The sequence below is a fragment of the Amblyomma americanum genome, chromosome 8, assembly GCF_052857255.1.
Source record: "Amblyomma americanum isolate KBUSLIRL-KWMA chromosome 8, ASM5285725v1, whole genome shotgun sequence".
Taxonomy (NCBI): Eukaryota; Metazoa; Arthropoda; class Arachnida; order Ixodida; family Ixodidae; genus Amblyomma; species Amblyomma americanum.
In genome coordinates this window covers 94,724,580-94,741,776 of record NC_135504.1, presented here as the reverse complement: position 1 = coordinate 94,741,776, position 17,197 = coordinate 94,724,580, and positions in this window count along the sequence as shown.

Sequence of the window (17,197 nt, the reverse complement as noted above, 5' to 3'; positions counted from 1 at the left end):
CAAGGAGGGTCGTAAATAAAAACGATAAGACGGGCTGCACCGCGGAAGCGCCCCGCTGTAGTCCGATGACAGAGCTAATTGCGGAACAGCTTCAGTCAAGGGAAACCGAGAGTCAAAGGAAACCGCTTGCACGTGCGGGTACGATGTGTGGTTTTTTGTGTTTTTTTTCTTCTGAGGGAGAGAGTTCGAATCATACTGTGGAAGTATTGGGCGTGGCACGTAAACCTGGTGGGCCACTCGTTTCGAGGGTCCATTCCCGAAATCTATTTTCCTTATAGCGATTTTGATGCTCTTTTCCTGCTGTGTATTTTAGGCAGAGGGTTTTGAACCTTGCCGAACTTGGAAGGCGTGCCATGCAGTTTGTAAACCAATCACGAATTAGTTTGTCGTGATTGGGTGATGCAAGGGATGGGCTGGGCCTTTAGGTCTTTAAAACCATGGCCCGGAGCCCTGGAATATGTTCTGGGCTAAGGTCAGATGTAATGTATCTTCGTCTATGCCGAGTAGGGGCCTCCCCTAGTGTTAGCCAGTTCCACCTTTTTGTCCTTTAACCTTTTTACCGTTTTCAATTTGTCGCATGTATATCAAAGTGCTTGCAATGTAAACATTTCGTATAATACACTCAATTCATACTCTCCTTAACGCCTGCATTCTAAGTCATCGCAATACCGTCTACGACGGAGCACCCCTGGTGCGGAAAAGAAGTCTGCGGTCATCCAACAAAGCAACCGTCTCGGGCGGTGGGCACCTCTGGTGTGGAGAAGCAACTCAAAGAACCTAGTAAGGTCTGCAGCAAAGGAAGAGACACTACGACGAAGAACGTTTAGTACTGCCTTCTTGTTTCTTTCCCGCGAATACGCAACGATCTTCTTGACCGAAGCATGGATTTTACTGTTACGGCAGTACTTGACCACTTTCTTTTCGTTTGAGATCCTGCAGTACCTTCGTATACATAGGACGGGGATACGTAACCTGCGAGCCAAGTCTTCCGATCATTGCAAGGTTGCGACTAGCGCACTGAGTGGCGTTGTTTGTCGTTTGTGTGCTGATATCAAGGATCGTGCGCTTTTCAGGGACATCGTTGCCTGTGCTGAGAACATCATGCTCACATTCTGCTGCGTCTGCTTTCCGCTTGACTGGTATCCGAAGGGGTACATGGTCTCGATCTGTGGGATATTTCCGAGTTTTCTTAGAGCAAGGTGCCAGATAGGAGGGGTACGCTTCAAAAACAGTCGGAAAAGCCGCTGGGAGGAGTTTTTTGACGCGACATCCGGGAGCATAATCACTGTCACGAAAGTGCTTGCTGCATACTACAGTCCATGCAGACTTGTCATTGATGACGAGATTTTTTCTCGAAATGTTCTTCAGCCACTTAGCGCACAGATCTGCATCACTAGTAAAGTGATGGAAAGAAACACCGGGACTCTTCCCGGACCGAGATTTGCAAAACGGAACACAACAGTACACCATGGTGCGATGTGCCATGTTAACACAAAGGTCAAAGTGCACGAAGTCCGTGACGAATAAATTATCGACGCCGGAATGCCTCAAAACTCGCAAATTCAAGAAAAAGCGCACGCTGCTGCCTCTAGTCCAGCCGTGATTCAACGTGCTACCGGCGCTACAGGGGCAGCGTGCAAAGAAGAGAGGGGTCAGTGACTTTAGGAGGGGTAGCGCCGCCGCGCCCTCACGCTGCTAGCGGTGGCGCGAGGCGCTGAGAAATTTTTCCCTTGCTCGCCGGGCGAATGCGCAGGCCGTAACAAGAACACGCCCCGCTGCCACTCCAGTCCGGCCGTGTCACAGCATGCCGATGAGTCCTCTTTCTTTCCTAGGTAGACTGATCAACACGCACACCCACATGGGCACATATTTTCACGTTTCCACCCACACACACACACACACACACAAAGGTGATCACAGCATGCAAATGAGTCATCTCTCTGAGTCGTCTCTAAATTAGGCGTCCTGAGAAGTCATCACAGTCTTGTCCTCCCTGACGTATTCTTTTGTGTGCCCTGCGTTGACCCAGGTTTCATCTAGGTGAATGATGCACCAAGAATGCGAAACAACTGAGTGCACAAGTTAATGTTTGTAAGTAAAGAAACGCACTGAAGCATGTAAGTAGGCAACACACTGCAACAAACACACCGCTGCCCACTGTCTCACAAATAGCCGCTCAAAGACAATCGAGAAAAAGAACTGTCTCGGCTTTAATGCTCTCTTGTTCGGGTTTATATTTCGCGTCCAGGCGGCATTTGGTAGCCCGTTTATATTCGCTGTATGTTTGTATGGGGTATTTGAATAATTCGTCAACATTTGAAATCTCTTCACTTGCACTGACTGCGAACAAAAATTGCCAACGTTCGCAGCAGTAGCGTCAGTAACTCGCACCACCAGAGAAACGGGAAGTGTACAGTGGGTGTTATTTCATTCCAGCGGGGTCTACGAGATGGCGCTACCTATTGCAGTGCTACGATATTTCGACAGTTTTGTTGTTCTTGCTTGCCCCATCAATTGGGATTTAGCGATTAAATCTGGCCAATGCAGACACGTGCCCCACCCAAACGTAGCGCAAAACTGGCCGTTAACGTCCCATCTATGCAAAAGGTCGGCAGCAGCAACGCGGTTAAGACGATTGCTTTTAAATGTGTTATTCTGAAGCAACACTCATTGTTACGACGGCGAGGTTGCAACGCTATCATGAATCTTTATATGAAGCCAGTCTAAACGTGCTGCGAAAGAAAATAAGCAAGGATCGACTCGTACCTGCCCTGTCCTCGGAATTCCTTGATCGCCCGCAGGAGCCTGCGACGCCAGGCAATGATGCCACTTCGCTCGATCAGCGCAAGGTTCCGTTTCCTTTTTTCAGATGTGAATCCGATGTCCTTCATCAACCTGCACAACGTCGTTTCCTTGATGTTCGGCAAGTTGTCGTCTTCATTGACAGCCTTTAGCACACTGTCCAGTGTCGGGACTTCCCTCTTCGCGTGCACTTTCAGACGGATGGCATGGACTGTGAAGCTGTTATTCTTGACTGTTTGCGAGCTTGGAATCTTCACGTCGCCAGGTCTTTTCTTCGGAGACGCCAAGGCGCACACGGACGCTCCGCCTTGATTTTGGCAACGCTACGGGGAGATTCACTGGTATCCTCGCTCGCAGCACTCAATGCTTCCCGAAAAGACTTCTCCAGAAAACGGATCCTAGCTGGCATGGGAGTACACATTTGCAATTACTTGCTTAGCATGCCTTGACAGCTTGGATGTAAGTACCTTCGAGAAATTACGTACAGTAGAGGTGGCGGGGGCCGCAGAGCTTTACGTCATTTTTTCAAAAGTGAAAGGGAGCCGGAAAGAGTAAACACCGCGGCCAGGGTTGCGGGGACAGCGCAAACGTGAAATGGAAAAGGACGGCAAACGCAAAAACAAAATCACAGATCTCGATCGATTGTCTCTCAATAAGAGCGTTTTTGTCACACTGATGACAAATTATGACAATCCAAGAAGCCTGCCGGCAAAGCATTTGTCATTTTTCGCTCACCGCAAGTAACGCACTATTTTGTGTCGCCGAAGCAGGTTGCGCAAAAAAAGAGCGCTAGCTTTAGCAGAGTTGCATCTGATGTATGAAACGGGATATAGCCAGCGCAGAAAAACCACTGAAAGCTATAGCTTTCGCACCGGAACGGGAACAGATAGTAGATGAGTCCAAAGAGTTGGACTCCCCGTTCCACTGCTGTACCACGGGTAGAGAGAGAAAGGAAAAGGAAAGTAAAATAAAATATATCGGAATAGTTCCAAAAAAAGTGGTGATAGGATGTGTAAAGAGGAATATAATGTAAAAAGAAAAAGGGGGAGGGAAGGGGTGAGAGGGTTGACCACCACCACAGCCAAAGGGGGAGCCGAAATTCGTAGTGTACCTCGGGATGAGCGACGCTGGGAGCCGCGATGATGCTTATGTTGTTATAGTAGAGAGTTATAGCTTAGCGGAAACAGCTAATGTGATCCGCTTCCGCTTGGTGCCATCGCGCGTGAGCAGACCGCGATGGGGGCGCCAGATAACGCCACGTTCCCGCCAGCTGAGCGCGCCTGCCGCGCATGTAGTGCCTGTAGTAGTACCAATCTATACAGTAGCCAATGTAATTAGAACGTTAACAAGAGAGACAGTAGCGCACAGCAATGCATAATTCAGAAACTAACGAATGAGGATGTAATAAAATCCTCAGGAGAAATGCAAAAGGGAAAAGCAGCTGGTACGGATCAGGTAACCGCAGATCTGTTGAAGGAAGGAGGGGAGATTGTGCTAAGAGAACGAGGCAACCTGTACACACTGTACCTTATGACCTCAAAAGTACCTGAAGCTTGCGAGAATGCAAACATTATCTTAATTCATAAGAATGGAGACGGCAAGAAGTTCAAAAGTTACAGACAGATCAGCTTACTGTGCGTTGAATGCAAAGTAGTTACTGAAGTAATCGCTATTAGAGTCAGGGCAACCTTGGACTTTAATCAACCATTTGATCAGGCAGGCTTTCGTTAAGGATATTCCACAATAGATCGTATTCACACTGTCAATCAGGCGATAAAGAAATGCACCGAATACAACCAGCTCGTGTATAAAGCGTTCGACTGAGTGGAAACCTGAGCAGTCATACAGGCATTGAGGAATGAGTCTGCATAGAAGAACCTTATGTGGAAGTACTGGAATATATATATATATATATATATATATATATATATATATATATATATATATATATATATATATATATATATATATATATATATATATATATAGCAATCGCTCAGTTAACATAGTCTTCCATAAAGTCTGCAACAAAATTTCAATAAGGAAGGGCATCAGGCAAGGAGACACCATCTCGCCAATGCTATTCGCCGCTTGTTAGATAGGCAGAGCAGAACGGTGGGTATAAAAATTAACATGCAGAAAACCAAAGTAATGTTCAGCAGTCTAGTAAGGAAAAAGCAGTTCACAATTGGCAACGAGGTGCTGGAAGTGGTAAAGGAATACGTCTTTAGGGCAGGTAGTGACAGCTGATCCGGGCCATGAGAGGGAAATAACTACAAGGATAACAAAAGAGTGGGCCGCATATGGGGGGTTCTTTCAGATTATAAATGGCCGTTTACCAATATCGCTCAAGAGAAAAGTATACAACAGATTTATCTTACCGGTACTCACGAACGGGGCAGAAACGTGGAGGCTAACGAAAAGGGTTTAGCTTAAGTTAGGACATCGCAGCGAGCCATGGAAAGAAAGCTGGTAGCTGTAACTTTAAGAGACCAGAAGCGGGCAGAGTGGGTGAGGGAACAAACGCGGGTTAATTAATCGTAGTCTTGAACGAGAGGAAGAAATGGGCTTGGGCAGCGCAAATAATGCGAAGGCAAGACAACCGGTGGCCCCTAACGGTAACAGAGTGGATTCGAAGAAAAGGCAAGCGTAGCAGGGGGTGGCAGAAGGTTAGGTGGGTGGATGAGATCAAGAAGTTTGCAGGCATAGGGTGGGCACAGCTGGAAGAGGGTTTATGCTGTAGTGGGTGTAGTAAGGCTGATGATGATAATGAGTGGTGCCCCGTGGAAGCGGATCACTCTAGGGGATTGTGGATGGTGCTATGCTATAACTCTCTAATATCAATGTTGTTAGACGCGATAATAATCTATTAGCGTACTCGAGAGCAGTGCGCTACTACCAAGTGCGCTTAGAAAATTTGCAGGGTATATAATGACCTATAAGTCCAGCTAACCCTGTCACTCAATGTGTAGAGTTCGCCGTTGCGCAGGTCGTCGTCTGTAATGGCTCGTTCCTGCGAATTCATGCAGTGTCGCACACTTGCATTACTTGGTCGCTTAAGCACTTCGGTACTTGCATGCTTCTCATCTGCGTAAAATAAAAAGCGTTAGAAGTGCGAATTATCACATATTAGGCAAGCAAATAAATAATTAATAATATGACTCTTGGTCGGACTATGTTGAACAAAATACATATTCCCACAGTTTGAGAATTTGCCCGTCATGGTGGTATGTTGTGAAAGCTAACGTTCTCGGAGAAACAACTAATCCTGGAAGGATGGAACTTGAAAAATGCTGAACCATTGACTAAGTTTTGGCTTGAATGAAATATGCAACACTGCAACTGCAGCAGAGTAATACGAGATTCAGAGATTATTCAGCAAAATAAATTTCTTGCTATACTTGTAATATGCTTTCCTGGTTTCACTAAAATAACCGCGAACATCAGGCCACAAGGAGTTGAACTCATCCAGCCGTTGCTTGTCTTTGCTTAAATCGAGCGCAGTGCACAGGACAGTTCCGCTCGAAAAACGTGAACCTATTTCATGATATGGCATAGAACTTTAGGTACAGCTTCCCCAAAAGACGTGTACAACGTAGATGACCTGCTAGTTCCGAGTGTTTTAACTAAAGCAGCAAACAGATAGCAGTAGGTAGCCTTTTTTGGTAATGGAAAGGTAGGATTCTGGCTTTGGAGATATTGCAAAAATACGGTGAAAATATAGACCAATTCACCTGGCAGTCATTTCACTGTAACCTCCTAGCGACCCCATTATCTTTGGTGGTGTTACCACTCTCTAAACTTCTCTAAACTTAGAGCACTACTTTTCAGCAGAACGAACAAGAGCTCTTCCAGCAGAGAGCCCTAATCTCAAATCATGTTGTGCTCGTAGGCGTGGCATTCCATTTCATGCATGCCGTGTTATTCAATTCGGCTGCGTTCTATACTTTTCAACCGCAAAATCAAATAAACATGCAACTAATCTCAATGAACTCAGCGCAGTCAGGGTGACGGCAGAGCTTGCCACGTGTCTAAAGCCTTAAAGAGTGTAAACGATGCTCACATCCAAATAGTTTTTTTTTTATTTGTAATGCAGGGAAAAAGCTTGGTGCCAAAAACAGTAGGCTTGTTCAGGATGAGACTAGAGAACTGGTGATGACAATGATTCATGTCCTCAACAGCTTTTGTTTTCAACCCGACGGCGTTACCCAACCTTTGGAATGCAGGCGCATATTTTTATGAAAAAAATAAAGCAATAAGGAAATTGGCAGTGCGCTCACTCCTCTCGAGATTCTTAGAGCCTGCGCAGTGCACCGTTTCTCAGAAATAAAGGAAGGCAGAATGCGTCAAGTTATTTCAACGAATGTACTGCAGCTGGAGTCGGTGAACTCGGAATATTTCAGCAGAAGTAACATGTAACAATGCCGCTCTATTTTTCTTCGGTACCTAACGTGCAGACCTACAGTTGTACGGCTGTGCGGGGACATGTTGGCCGAACATTTTTTCCTTCAAGTAATAAACGCTTAAAACGTCTCGCCAACGAATGCGTTTTTGTTTTCACCTTCTGCGCATGGTTTTATTGCCCCATGAACAAATGCAAGAATTCACACTGATATACGAGTGCTGAGTGGGCAGTCCATATCCATGCCATCTGCAAACGAATTTCCTAAGCTTGCTTAGCGTATCATTGCTACCATTTGTGTACCTGTTGAGAAACAAACCAAGCAGTATTCGCACTTCTTTATGTGACGTAAGAGAGAAGCATATTTGTTACTCCTCTTCTCTACTCCAGATTTGCAAGAAGGGACCTTATTCACAGCAAAAATTCTCCCCCATCTTAGTCCGCAAAACTTTCGCTTGCCATCAGAAATGCTCTAAACGCGACGATTTTGCGGTTGTTTGCAGCATGTTTACAGCAGTGCAGAGCCATACTGCATGCTGGCATCTTCCCACAAATTACGTAGCCAGGTTCCAACTTCGTTTTTTTCCGAGATTTAGCAGTTGTCTAAACAGCTGGCAACGCACAAATCGTTCGATCAGAGTGGCGTTCATACCTTGCGCGCTGGTTGGTGTGAGTCATTGCGCAGCTTTCCCTGTAGAGTCATTATATTATCTCTATGGCACCGACACTGTGATCACGTGAGTCCTAATTTGTCGTCGACTACCAATAAAGCCCACGAGGTGACACCTAAGTGACGATAGTGACCCTAGTTAAGACAAGGCAACTGGAATAGTGCGAAAGGTCAAGTTGTATGCCCCAGTACTATTATTTCATTCATTTCAGCTCTTCGCCTGAGTTCGGCAAGGCCCCGAGTTTTCTTTACAGCGCTGTTATAGATCCACAACACAAATAAATATAGGATAATGATTCGAGCTCATAATGTAAGAAGCGGCTTCCTAATTCACTTGAAGTTCCGTCATATAATCTGTGGTATCGATAGCAGATTGAATGTTTGGCGGTTCATGTTCATTTACGGTCCTTTGCGACGACTAGCTGCTATTTGAAGAAATCGCTCGCAATCGAGCGGCCTCCTTTGTCTTTCTTTGAATCTCCCTATAACGAGTTGGGTGCTTTCCAGTTGCCACAAACAAGCATCGGTGGTGGATAGCGTCCGCAAATGGACTCCATCGCGTAACTGCAAGGTATGTATCCTCAAGGCCGAGCGTACACTGATGTGAAGCGCAGCTGCTTCAAGCAGCGTTTCAGTCGTGCTGCGGTTATTTAAGTAGAGGCGATGCATAGAACCTGGTCATCAGTTACAGCGTACTATACTTCTCGAATGAGGACGGTGCTTCTGTTACAAAATCTTGGGGTAGATAGATTAAAAAGTATTTTGCCGTCACTGATGTTCTCTCTGGGGTAAACCGCCTTCGCTAGGAGCGAAAGCGAGAACCGTATGGTTTTTAAAAAATTCAGCAACACAGAATGTAATAATAATAATAATAATAATAATAATAATAATAATAATTGGTTTTTGGGGAAAGCAAATGGCGCGGTATCTGTCTCATATATCGTTGGACACCTGAACCGCGTCTTAAGGGAAGGGATAAAGGAGGGAGTGAAAGAAGAAAGGAAGAAGAGGTGCCGTAGTGGAGGGCTCCGGAAAAATTTCGACCACCTGGGGATCTTTAACGTGCACTGATATCGCACAGCACACGGGCGGGCGCCTTAGCGTTTTTCCTCCATAAAAACGCAGCCGGCGCGGTCGGGTTCGAACCCGGGAACAAAGTATTCCCTGTTCGAATGCGTAATAAGTGGAATTTTGTTGCTCTGTCATTTTGAGCGAGCAGAAGCAGCCACGAGGAACCTGACAGCTGTATCCATTACCGCATTGACGTTGCGCTTAAGATTCAGATTGAAAGGCAGGGCTTCCTTACGCAGGCTCAGTTTCATCCTGTTCATGGTAGTTTTTAGCGTTGCGAATAACAGCCTTATTGTGCTTCCTAAAACGTAACGGTTCATTCCCGAGAAACACAGGGTTTGACTTGAGGCTGTGCTTGTGATTTTTAAAGAAAACGAACGGGGGCTGGAATCATCAGTACCCGTAATATTAAACGCATAGGTGGGACGCGTTCCATTCTGGATTTCTAAGCACGTTTTAACTGACGGCTTTTTGCGCTGGGTGGAAGTATTGCTTATATTCTACCAAAAAAAACTATCGAAAACCGAGGAACAGGGCCAGACGAAGGAATACACACATTGACGCTGGACTAATTACAACTCATTTATATTTGGCTCATCCCCGTACATAAAGCCATTTTCTCGCGCAAGCACACATACGAACAAAAACCTCAAGTCCGGTCGTAATTCACTCCCCAACAAAAGCGCCATTCTTGCTCTGTGGGAGGGAAAGATGGGTCTCTTATGCAAGACAGGTCATTCATGATATTAGAAATACTTGAAACAGTTTTCTCTCATTCCTGGACGTCTTCTTGGCAAAAATGTATTTGTGAGGTAACAGAGGGAAGGTTTTTCTAGACTCCTTCACATGTAAAGGGAGGTTGCTCCCTGTGTCCGCTCGCAACGTGTGGCCGTGTACCCTGAGGCCTCCATTCTGGCACTGCCCAACTTTGCCGGTGTATAATTTCTCACAGGAAATGGGAATACAATATACTTGGCCCACCGCACACTTTTTTAACTTCGTTTTGTGTTTGGAATTGCAGAGTTGTTCTCCTTCACAGCGTGAGATACGGGCGCAGCGACCAGAAAGCGGTGGAGCTGAAAACTCCATGTTGACACAAAATTTTTGAGACACCCTTTTCAGCCCGTGGAAAGTGTTATGGAAGCACGGGATCACCTCAATTTTTCTTGTCAGTTCTATTGGGCTTGAGGAATTTGCTGAAACCTTCATGTTTCATGCCAAAGTTTCATCAACTGCCTATATACAACAAACAAGGCAGGAAACCGGAAGCTTTTAGCCGGACCACCTGCTCGGCAAGGCACTGCATATTATGTGGGCAACTTTTTTCCTGTGCATTCATAAAAGACAGGTTTTCAACGCTACTTTTAACAATCTTAGAGTGGGCAGATTCATAAAGGAATAACGCACTTTGAGGCCAGGAAGCATGCTTAAGACACATGCGTCCATCAGATAAAAGGTTTAGTTCTAAATCTAGGAACCTAACGGTCTTGTCAGGGTCTCAGCCGTTTGTAAAAACCTTGTTCTTAGCACATTGCGCTAAAGAGCTTTAGAATATGGTCTGCAGAAGGAGTTAGCTGGCCCGTTCATGATAAATTTATATTTCAAAGTTCTCATTAACTGGCCAGGTAACTAACTCTGGCAAGAAAAATGAAGGTTCCGAGTTATTGAGCATGCACAATTGAAGCGACCAGAAACACTGAGGTCACCCTGTACTTCCACAAAATTTTCCACGGGCTCAAAAGAGTGTCCCGAAATTCGGTGTCGATATGGTTTTTTTCTGCCCCCGTAAAATTTCTGGTCCTTGCACCCACATCTCCAGCTGTGAAAGTGTGCGGTAGTGTCCTGTAGGAAAATGTACGGTAGAAATTGTGTAATCAATCCCAATGTATTATGGGGAAGCATACATCGGGGAGACTGGACAAAGAATGAACGCCCCAGGAAAAGGCTTCAAGTTGTGAGTGGCACAGCGAGCAACCTCTCTTTGCTTGTGAGTATTGTATCAAATGTCCGCCTCTGTTTAACCACACGAGCATTATTGACAGAGGGAAGTACAGGCTTGAGCGAGAACAGTTTGAAGCATTTGTAATCATGCAAGAATGAGTGGTCCTGCATAAGTGACCAGTGTGTCCTTAACACATATAAAGAGTAGTGCTTTTTAACAGAGTTGGAATGACGATCTGACTTGATTTTTTTCATATTTATCAGCGCTTGCGCCATAAAATAGCTTTAAGAAAATCGGTAAGCCAAAAATGAATTACTTTCAATGCCTGCGACAGTGTGTGTGTGCCTTCGCTTGGTTCTGTGTCTTGGTTTTCGCTAGGTTTTTGGCTAGAACACAAATAACCAGCTCGCCAAGTAATTAAGGCTTCCGACGTATTACCCGTATTCTAGAACACCGAGCTTTGTTGGGCCTGATCTGCTTGGCGGTCTCAGTCTTAGCATGCGCCTAGGCTTTGTAACTATTCGTCCTTACGTGATTTTAATGCAGGAATGCATTCACAGTCTACATTTTCACGTAAGCTTATCCGGAAACATTGTCCGTTTGGTTCGCGTTCGCACGTCCAGACCCGTCCTGCCAGCTAGGCGGGGATTTCAGTTATCAACTTTAATAAAGACTGTGAGAGCGAAGATACCCATGGCGTCACAAAAAGTACTGATGTACTAAAGAGACTAGGCAGCGGGAGCCATATGCTTTCCAAGGCCGTCCCGATGGCGTCAGATAGGGCCACGTTCAGCACGCCTGACGTGTCTTGGCCAATAATCGCGTCTGCATTGGTGGCGCAAGGTACGGTAGTGATAGCTGTACGCGCACTGCCAAAAGTGTCTGTTATGCTTGTGGCAAATCTACCGTCATTGTTTCTTCCACTGCCTACTTTATCACCTGCATTGCGTCACCGTTCCGTAGACAGCCCCTTCTCTCAAATGAGCGCGTTCCACAACAGTCCCTCGTCCCGTACTCTGAAGCTGTCTAGCAGGCTGACCGCGCGAACTACGCGCTCTGTAAACATGCGTGCGTTGTCTACACTTCCGCTGGTCGCAGCTGCTCAAGATTTAACCCGGTTCACGCGATAGAAGGAGAATTTTGACTGGCGTCATAATATTTCACGCTCAAAGTTTGTTACTGTGATCTTAGAAGTATCAACCCTGATGCTTTCCTGCAGTGTGTTAGCCCAGGGGCTGCAGGGAACACTTTTTTTATTTGTGCAGCGTTGGCTCATGCACACCTTTAGATTTATCTGCAAAAACCCTACTTGTGAGCAGAGGAGTCAGGGACTAGGAAGTGTCGATCCCGGGAAGAACGCTCCAAAATGAGTGTAAAATTGTTAATGAATAATATCAATGTCCTGTGGCTGACCACAAATGTAAATGGCTAAGAAAGACTCCGCAGAAATGAGAATGATTGGGCACGAATAAGCAGAAACAAAAATGAGTAAGAATCATTCAACAAACAGCACCGCAATGTTATTCAGCAGTTTGCTCAGCAGTGAGGTAAAAAGCAACAAAATAAAACGACAAGTATTTATAAAAATGCGAAGAGAACATAAAAAGAGCAGCAATTAAAAGCAAGAAGAAAGCCTAACGTTACCGCATTGTCATCGCTTATTGACTAGTTATCCGACCCAGTAATTTTTGTAGAAAATCATCTCCTCACAGGTCTCTACAGGACGAGGAAAACACAAAATTGGTGTGAAGGAAATGAAACGCGCAGTAACTCTCTCACTTCTCGGTGTGCACCTTATTCACGCCCTGGGGGAAAGCAAGGAGGTGGCTGTGAAAGAACAAGGAGAAAAAGAAGCGCCGTAGTTGAGAGCTCCGAAAAATTTCCACTACTTGGGGCTCTGTAACGTGAATGTACATCGCAAACAAACGGGCGCCTTTTTGCGTTTCGTCTCCATATAAACGCAACCATCTCATGGCGACTTGATCTTGATTTCACCTGTAGGTCGCAATTCATCTGACAGTGACCCCACCTTCACGTGAACGGTGGTGCCACCCCGTGTTTTCTACTCCGGTCTTCTGATCATGCGATGTGACTTCACGCACAGCATGGAGTCACCGAAGGAAGGGCCTCGGCGGCGGCGGAATAATCGCCGTTCAGCTCACCCTGCGCCGTGCCGTGGGAGAGCGCAGGAGTGGTCCGAGCGTTACCAGCGCCATCCACGTAGCGACCATTGGTCCCTGCGCCTTGACACCCCCGCGCATGTAGCCGTCCGACGCGCTCTCCGCTGACATATCTCTTGGCTGCTTGACGATGCATATGATTAAACTTAAGAGACTCCCCATTGAGGATATTCAAGTTGAAACCTATTGGAGTAATCTATACTACAAACGAACAGGTGGTGGTGGTAAAAACATTTATTAATTATAGAGAGAGGTGTTGGGGTCCGTGACCTGAAGGGTCACGCCCTTACAACCACTAGGTGGGGATGCCTAGTCAGGCACCCCATTGGCGGTTGCCGCAGCCCGGGCACGCTGCGTTAAGGCCCATTGGGCCTGGAGGGTGCAGCAGCCGGACAGGGTCGCCTCCCAGTCCTCTCGGGTGGGGTTTGGGATAGGGGGTGGGGATGGGTTCTGCTGGCAGGCCCACACCATGTGGTAGGTGTCCGACACCTCCCCACAGTGAGAGCACCGCCCGTCGAATTGAGGATTGAAATGCTTTAGAGTTGCCGGGCACAGCATCGTGTTAGTGAGCAGGCGCAGGAGTACCCGCTCGTTGGCCTTCCCCAGCCCTTTGCAAGGAGTGGGAAGAGTTTGGTGGGTGGATTTGTAGTGATCGCATATTTCCTTAAAAGTGTAAACCGGATTGAATTCGGAGTCCTGGTCATCGTCGGGTCCCGAGGGAAACGCCCGGAGAGAGAGCGCGCGGGCGGCGGCGTCGGCTGCTTCGTTTCCGTGGAGGCCTTGGTGACCTGGAGCCCAAATAATAGATCGATGCGCAGGATCGGAGTCTCGGCTACAATTTTGATAGCTGCGATAAGCCAGGGGAGTAGCCCACCCTTGCTCGACGTTTCGACAAGCCCCTCGCGAGTCGGTGATTATGTATTTGGAGGAGGAGTCGGAGGCTGCCAGGGCGATGGCGACCTCTTCTGCGTGAATTGCTGACTGGGCCTTGAAAGTAAGGGCGTCTACTGTTTTACCCTCGTGGACGACCGCGGCCGTGTACCATCCCTTGGGGTCCGGGCCGGAGGCGTCCACGTAGAAGACTCCTGGTTTATTCCCAAAATGGCGGTCCAAGGCTTCCGCCCGCGCCTGGCGCCTGCCATTATGGTCCTCTTTGAACATGTTGGTGGGGAGAGGCCGCACGTGGAGGGCGCGTCTCCAGTGTACGGGAAGGCGGCATCTCTCCTCTGTGAATTGGGTGTGCTGGATGTGAAGTCGGGCTAGAAGGCGGCGACCCGACCCTGTCTTTGTGAGACGAGTGTATTGGTTGGTGAGCTGGGCCTCCCGAAGCTCCCTGAAAGTGTTCACCATCCCCAGTCCCATGAGGTGGCTGGTAGAGGTAGAGACCGGGAGGTCCAGCGCGCGTTTCATGATTTTGCGGAGGATGACTTCGAGAGCATCCTCTTCCTGTTTCCGCAGGTGGAGGTAGGGAGTCGAATACAAGATTCGACTGGTCACGAATGCGTTCGCCAGCCGTAAGGCGTCTTTGAAAACGTAACCCACCGCGCTTGTTGGAAACCCGGCGGACCATGCGGCCCACCTGGTCCCCCACCTGCCGGAGCTTGGCGAGTGTTGTGTCGCAACGTCGCTGGTTGTGTATGAAGAGTCCGAGGACTCTGATTTCCTTGGATTCGTTAATGGGGCCGCTTTGCAGGGAGAGATTGATTTGTGTCGAGCATGTGCGCGAGGGGCGCAGATGCACGAATTCCGATTTCTGCGGGGAGCATTGCAGACCACAGTCCCGGGCATAGCGGTCCACTATGCTGGCGGCCGTTTGCAGGCTAGTCTCCATGTCCCCTAGGCATCCTTGCGTAGCCCACAGGGTGATGTCGTCGGCGTACAGCGCGTGCTGTACCCCTTCGACGGCACCCAGCAGGGCAGGTAGGCGCATCATGGCTATGATGAACAGCAGAGGGGACAGCACCGCGCCTTGTGGAGTCCCCCTCGTGCCGAGCAGGAAAGGTCCATGCTTTTGGTCCTGTATTTTGATGTATGATAGTCTGTCCGTGAGAAATTGCTTCACGTAATTGAAGGTATTGATGCCGCAGTGAGTTTGACTCAAGTGTGTGAGTATGACCTCGTGAGTTACATTGTCGAACGCTCCTTTCAGGTCGAGCGCGAGGACAATTTTGTCGTTTTGGGGGTATGTGATGGGGTTCAAGATTTCGCGGTCGAGTTGGAGCAGGACATCCTGTGCGGATCTGTGTGGGCGAAATCCAAACATGGTGTCCGCGAAGGTGTGTTCGAGGTATTCGGACAGCCGATCCCGTACCATCGTCTCCATCAATTTGCCCACACACGAGGTGAGAGAGATGGGGCGGAGGTTGTCCGTGTCGATTGGTTTCCCGGCCTTCGGGATGAAGGTGACAAGGGCCGTCTTCCAGTCAATGGGGAGTGGGGTTTCCCCCGTCCAGATCGCATTAATGTATTCTAGAAGGCACTGGTACGCTGAATAAGGAAGGTTCGCCAAAAGTTTGACGGTAACCTTGTCCCGGCCCGGTGCGGTGCCCCTCTTCATTATGGCCAGACTGGTCCGCAGATCGTGAAGCTGGAAAGGCTTGTCCAACTCCGACTTTTCCCTGCCTGCGTAGGAAAAGGCCGATGTGCGGCCGTCCTGAGTTGTGCACAGGTAGCGATCCCGGAGTGCCTGTTCCAACTGCGTTGTATTTCCTTGGAATGAGTGCATGGCTTTGTGTAGTTGCTTGTGCGTTTCTGTGCGGGTCTGCGTTGGGTTGATGAGGGCTTGGAAGAGCCGCCATGTGTTGCGGTCGTGGGGCGGAACAGACGCCAGGATGACTTCGGGCAGTTCGCGCCACCAAAGGACAAATCACAAAAGTAGGAACTCCTACGCTTGTCAAACACACTAATAAAAAACCGTAGTCGTTGTCATGTTTTTGCCTTTGTGTGTTCTCGCGTGCACAGTTTTTTCCGTGTGGGCTTTTGTCTTTTCGCGCATGGCTAGTTGATCAGAGCGTGTCGAGTTGAAGAGGCACGGTCGGACGTCGTATTTCGTTTGGCTTGGTTTATGGGATTCAACGTTACAAAGCGACTCCGGCTATTAGGGACACCATAGTGAAGGGCTCCGAAAATTTCGACCACCTGTGGTTCTTTATCGTGTCCTGAGATCGCATGGTACATGGGCCTCTAGCATTTCGCTTTCATCGAAATTCAACCGCCGCGGCCGGTATCGAACCCGCGTCTTTCGGGTCAGCAGCCGAGCGCCATAACCACTCAGCCACCGCGGCAGCGGACGTCATGCTCCGTCGAGAGGTTGCTCTTTGAGCTACCGCTGTCATAGAGATGCGTGATGCGTAATTTGTGCGCAAGTAAAACACAAAAATTCTGCAGAAAAAAATTTCTGAGAGAGGTAATGAGCCGGGCAATGTTCTTGGCGAACCACTTTCTCCAGATGAAAAGCATTATGTTCGTCAAACTCCTTCGTCAGCGTCGGGCGATTCGGTCGTGAACATGTTATCAGCAGCCGAAATTCATAAGAACGGATTCATCTGAACAGGTAGCAATCGTAGCCTGCTATCCTAAATGTTCAGGTCTTGCTATTCTGGCGTTTACTGGGTTGTGTTCGTATACGCCGAACCACTTGTGAAGCATATGAGTGCCTTTCGCACTTGATCGTGTTTGACAGTGAGACATATTTCTGGATGACTTGCTGCTACTTACATTTCTAGCTCTTCCATGCTGTAGCTCACGACCCCGTCGGGACAGCGCCTGTCTTGCGGCTCGTGTTTAAATTTTGGTGCTGATTGGATCATGTGCATTCGGAAGCCGCCACCAAATGCTTAGAAACCTATCTCAGACACTTTGTGCGCGTTTGTGTGGGGATTATAAGTACAGATATTGCGCGGTAAGAACTTTAAAGTCAAGTGACACCTGGATTATACTGTGAGTGGTTTAGGGAATAGATGGAACGGGCTGAGCTTAAAGGAAGGAAACGTTAACGCACTCAGGGCGATCGCCCTGCAGACGTCTGAGTGGCTTTTACGCTAAGCAACGCACATGGCACATGATTACCTAGCCATACACTGTATGAGTGGGATTGTGGTCTCTACGCGCAATGGTCTCGTTTAATGACA